The sequence below is a fragment of the Mus caroli genome, chromosome 14, assembly GCF_900094665.2.
Source record: "Mus caroli chromosome 14, CAROLI_EIJ_v1.1, whole genome shotgun sequence".
Lineage (NCBI taxonomy): Eukaryota > Metazoa > Chordata > Mammalia > Rodentia > Muridae > Mus > Mus caroli.
In genome coordinates this window covers 61,889,911-61,895,972 of record NC_034583.1, presented here as the reverse complement: position 1 = coordinate 61,895,972, position 6,062 = coordinate 61,889,911, and positions in this window count along the sequence as shown.

The following is a 6,062-nucleotide window of genomic DNA, read 5'->3' as shown; positions in this document are numbered from 1 at the left end:
AAAGAAAAGAGCCTCCACAATCCACAAAGTTGGGCTAAAAGAGCGAAAATACCAAGAAAAAGATGGACCACAAACTAAAAAGAAGCCAAGCTGAATACTGTCCTGGTTGTATAGCTCCCTTGCAGGGAAGGGAAAACAGACATATCCAGAAGTCAGCCAGGCAGCCTAAGAGGAAAGAGAGTGGGTGGCAAGCCCACACAAACCTCGCACAGTTGTGAGTTTCGGTGCGGCAGAACTTCCTCCAGCATGTGGGTCAGCAGTGGTGCAGAACCCCTTCGTGTCATTCTGTATGACTAGCAGGACAGTGGCTAGCCACCATCTACATAGTGGTCCTTAATCTATGATACTGAGGAAACTAAGCTATCCTGAGAGACCAAAGAACAGACCACAAATCTGTCCTGCCCTGAGACAGCCCTGAGAGGCAGTTATAAAGAGCAGGACAGCTAGACCCTGACCAGTCAGAAAGTACAGACAGCAGGAGGCTCTGCTCACGGTAGAGTAATGTATGTCCCTGTGCTCAATGGCTGGGACAGAGCTTGTTAACTGAGGCTAACATTAGAACTTGGTAGCCTTGAGCCTGAGGGCAGAGACAGAATCAACCTCTAGAGTCGGCCATCTGCCATTCAGTTCAGAACTCCAAAGTGCATCCCCTCCTTTCGTCATGGAGACGAATACTTGGGACATCCTGAAAACACAAAGACTTGTCTTTCGCCTATACAGATGACAGTACTGGGGTTACTTCCACTTGGGAAACACCCTCTAAGTAAGATATTAGTCACCCCCGTCCCCTGCCAGGGACGATGAGCTTAGGCATATATCCAGTGTGTAAGAGAACCGGCCCAGCTCACAGACTAAAGCTAAGTGTGGCCAGCAGATTCCCCTATTACACAAAGAAGTATGGATAGCAAATAGTTCTGGTAGGTATCACTCTTGTGCAAGACAAGCTCAACACCAGCATAAACCACAAGAAAGAGTCTGCAAATCCAACTGACCCGCCACAGCCCTGTGCATGCAATGGCCAGTCTCGACATTTTGTGGGGCACAAAGAAGCTGCTCCAGGAGTTGGAGGGGAGGGTTCCTCTTTAATTCTGTATCCTCTCCCTCTCTTCCCACAATACGCTTCCTTTTATTTTTTCCAGCAACCGTAAAAGCCAGGAGAACATAGAACAATATCTCTCAAGGCCTGAAAGTAAGAACTTCCGACCAAGATTGCTGCCTCCAGCAAAGCTATTATCGAAAACGGACAGATAAATAAAGATATTGCAGGAAAGATAAGCCCAGACTGAGGCCATATCCACCAAACCAGCACTGTAGAGAGTGCTTAAAAGAGGACTACACAGCAAGGAGGAATACAGACACAAGCTCAGCCACGAGAGCACAAGAGTCGACTCGGTGGTAGGAAGAGAGGAACAAAGGCCTAACACTAATGGAGAAGAAAGGAATGAATACTAATCCAACCACTAGAAAAACAACCCAGAAAAATCACAAGGGCGAGTAAACAGGAAACCAAAGCCAGGTATCCATAGTGTGTGTCCAGAATCATAAATGCAAATTAAATAACACCAAAAAAGAACAACATCTGCGGCCGGCAACTAGCAAAATGGCAGTGTTGGGCAAGCTGCCTCCACACTTGCCTGGCCTGTCCATGCCTGTTGCTTGTCCTCTCTCACCTGGGGGCCCTGTGCTCACATTCAGTCAGGCTTCCTCTTGTCACCAAAGAAAACCACTGTGATAAACTGAAGCCAGCCAATCTTCAAGTCAGAGGACCCAGGTGTCAACCACATCACTGTCACCAACATGATGAGCAGTGTTGGGTAAACCCCATGGCCTTCAGCTTCCTTCCAGCAAGATTTCAGACTATTCAGAATCCCTTCAGTCAGAGTTCAGTGTCGCTGGGATGGTAGTGATTTTGTGAACTCCCTCATAGAGGAATGTGTTCACTGCAAAGAGACCTGGGAAGGGGCTCAATATATTCCCAGGCATACGTATCCAACGATGAAATTCAGAGGGAGTGGCACATGGGGTACCTTTCTTAGATCTATGGGATGAGACACTCCCAACACACAGTTGGCAATCTGACTATATGCAAAAACCTGTTTCACCCTAGATTCTAGGCCTCCTATGAGCCTCAGACTCTACCTGCTCAGCAATGCAGTGCCTGTCCCCCCCCACCCCACCCCCCCACACACACACACACATCAAAAGTCAAGAAGCCAGGCCAAAAGCAGCAGTTTTAAGTTTTGAACAGAAAACCATCAGTACTTTATTCATCTAGGTGTCTGTACACGTGCATGTGTGTGTGTGTGTGTGTGTGCACGCACGTGCGAGCGCACACACATGCTCACACACACACAGAGAAAAGGGGGAGAGGGAGGGAGGGAGAGAGGGAGGGATGGAGGATATTAAGGGCAAGAAAGGGCCAAGAGGAAAATCAGCCTTGACAACCTAATAACTGTCAATTTCTGAGGGGGGCTAAGTGGAAGATGAATCCTTAGAACTTTAATTGGAGACATGATGCTTTTCCTTTGCCAACAGCCCCGCCTCCTGCAGATCCCTCTACAGATAGTAAGTCCCTTGCCTATCTCTAATTGATGGTAGGCCTCTGCATGCTAGGATTTGTTTCTGGGCTGTTGAGACACTGGCAGGATGGGCTGATGCCCCTCCGAGAGGAGCAGGAAAGCAGCAGGATAGGGCACCCCAAAAGTAAGAAGCCCAATGGGCTGACTGACCTCACAAATAGCACTCTGAGAATAGACATGCTCCCTCCTAACTGGGGATACTTACTTCAGACCAAGCAGCTAGTCTTCCTGGTGTCTTAATGGCTCCTAATCAGGGCAGGATGGGAAGACAGGGCATTTTAAAGAGACATCTCCTTTTATTTACTGCTGGGGGTGGATTTCAGGGCTCCCTGGACAGTAAGAAAGTGCTCTACCACTGAGCCACACCCCCTGGCCCATAGATACCTCTCTTGATGAACACTGATATCATTTCAATTTTTTGTCTGTTGCAATCATCACTACAATAGAGAGCTGTTAGAAGATCCTTGGCACGTATGCAAATATATTTATAAGATACAGTCCCAAAAGTGGAATTGCTAGGTCAGAAGAGCTATGTATTTAAATCATTGATAGCTATTACTAAAATACCCTCTGCCAAGGCACCACACACTTCTCTTCCCTCACAGTATCCCCATTACAGGGGTTATCAAGTTTCGGGCCTGTTGCCAATCTGAGAGGTGAGAAAATTGTTTACCATGGTGTAATTTTAACTTACCTTTCTCTTACTCTGAATGAGGTGCTGAGTAGCCCTCTGCACTTAAGAGCCATTTGAGTTTGCTTACATCAGACACACTTTGCTAGCCATTTATCTCCTTTGGTTTTCATAACATCCCTCTGAGATGTGGGAGGCAAATATTTGTAATATCTGCATTTTAAAGTGACAAAGCAGAAAGCTCACAGCATCTAAGACTCTGATTCAAAGTTACAGGTTGATGAGGCAGATCCAAAACACCTTGAGGGCTCCCCCTTACACACACACACACACACACACACACACACACACACACGACAACACGACATCGGGATATGTTAGAAAAAGCAAGCAAGGGACAAGGAGGCTTCTGGTGTGGTGAGTTACTGACTGTGTTTCTGAGCAAGTCCCTTGACACTCCAGGCAGGCCTTCCATACCTGTAAAACCAAGACTTGAACTAAATCATCAAAGCCCCTTCTAGGAAATGTTTATAGTGGGCAGAACTCCATGAATTTTTTATTATTATTCCTTTTCGAGGAGAGGAAGTAAACATCCTAAGACGAGATCTTTCAAATCATAACCATCTGTGTGCACCTAGTTTAATCAAAGGTGGGGAGTGGATGAGCAGGAGGGGGAGGGAGAGGGGCTTCAGGGAGAGTTGGGAAGGAAGGGGGTGCCATTTATAGTGATGTGCTGGAGCCAGACGAACCTGAGAATCCATTGTAGAGTTTGCAGCCGATTGATGTTCGGTTGAGGGCTTAATGTTGGCCATGGAGGGAATCAGGCCACAGTGGAAATATTTACACCACAGCACTGAGCAAGGGATGCAAATGACAGTATCCCATCTCACTGGCCCAGAGCTGCTCCTTCACCATATCCAGTTCTGTCTGAAGGAGAGCAAAAATAATAAGGAACAGAGGCACCAAGAGGTTGACAAGCAGGGTGGAGGGTAGGAGAACGAGACGTTCTCCCAAACGGCATCGTCATGCTTAGACAAGAGCTATTGACCACAGTCATAGTTAGGACATCAAAGGCTACCTCTATGAGGAAGAGCGTGGACCCTAGTGCAAACTGCAGAGTTCCTATCTCCACTCCCCATATACTAGCTGTGTGACCTTGAGTAAGTTAAGGCTGCACCTAAGGTTCCCCATCTGAAAGATGGGGTAGTAATGACCACGGTAGCTCTCTTGGTAGGGAGTGGAGATGAGAAAGTTAGTACTTCAGACTTGTTAGAACAGATCAGAATGGCAGCTACAGCTACACTGAGCTGAAATACTCAGGCATGAAGTTCCCGGTCCTCTGGTAACTATGGGGTTTTGGGCATCTCCCCTCTATACCTGGTTCTATTTCTATAACCAAGAGGTTGGAGCCAACAGACTTCTTCTGCAGTGTCAAGGTCCTTTAATCCATCATAAGGGTTCTGCTCATGATAAGCTCCACTCTCATTAAAATGTCCTCCCCAGACTACCCCTGTCTTTCCCACAGTAGACCACAATGTCCTCTTCCCCTTCTTTCTCTGCAGGGGCCTCCCTTGTGGCTTGGCACCCTTCCTTTCCCCACTGCACTCACAGAACATTCTAGAGTGACCAAGCATGAGTCTCTCAACCTACAGTACTATTTTTCTTTTCTTCTTCTAGTTTAGGGATGTTTCTTTGACACCATCCCTAGAAATCTGTGATGCTCAAGTAGTTGGACCTTCTTCCCCTGTATCCCAGATCTACATCCTCCATCAGCCCCTAGCAGTGGCACATTATGCCCTAGGGGGGTTGTAAACCTCTCTTCCTCTTCTGAAGGTCCCCAACAGGGTGAAGTACAGAAAGAGTCTTAGCACAGTGTGAAACAAACCCAAACCTACCCTGCCTGCCCTTACACCGTAACACATCTCTGCCTGGTGATTCCCCCAGAGTCAGACTTGGAAAAAACACTCCAACCTTTTAGGCTGCCTGCAGGCTATACAGTGTGCTTGAACTTCCCAGTTTTTGTGAGCTGTCGCCCATGCTGGAGTGGGCCCTGGTGATACAGTTGTCTTTGAGTCATTTCTACTCTTGTGAGTAACCCCTCACTATACTTCTGTAAGTAGCCCAATAAAACCCGTTGGTTCACCAAATTTGACTTTGATGGTATCCATAATTAGTCTCCCTCTTGGGCTCCCTCTGTGGAGTGAATAGATATGTGTGTTGCATCTCTCCGGGAAACATTTTGTCACACAACAGGGACAAGCCATGTGAGGTGAGCTAGTACCTCATTAGCTGGTGTGACAGCTAATCTGAGTTATTACATTGATTGAATTGAGAACCACATGCATTGGCAGAGCACATACCCAAAAATGTATCTGTGGTGGTGTTTCCAAAGGTGACCAGGTCACTAGGGTCCTGACCTAATGAATGGCTTCATCAATCTCTTAACAGATTCATAAGATGCAGCATTATTGGAAATAGTGAGAAGCAAATGGGGCGTGTCTAGAGAAGGTGTGTCACTGGGTTGTGTCCTTGAGGTTGTATCTTGTCCTTGCCCCTTCTTGTATCCCCTTGTCTGTCTCCTGGTCACCAGAAGGCAAACAAGCTTGGCTGCCTTAATGTTCTGTCTCAGCACAGGGTCAAAAACACAGAGCCAAGTGACTATGGACTGAACCCTCTGTACGCATGAGCCAAAACAAATCTTTCTTCCTTTCACCTGTTGTATTTCAGTCACAGCTAGGAAGAGTGACTAATATATCGAGAAACTGGCTGGACGGGAGCTTGCCAGCTGCTCTGTCACTCTGCCTGCCCAGGAAACACCCCATCTATGGCTTCTCTTCCACTGGGCCCTGAAA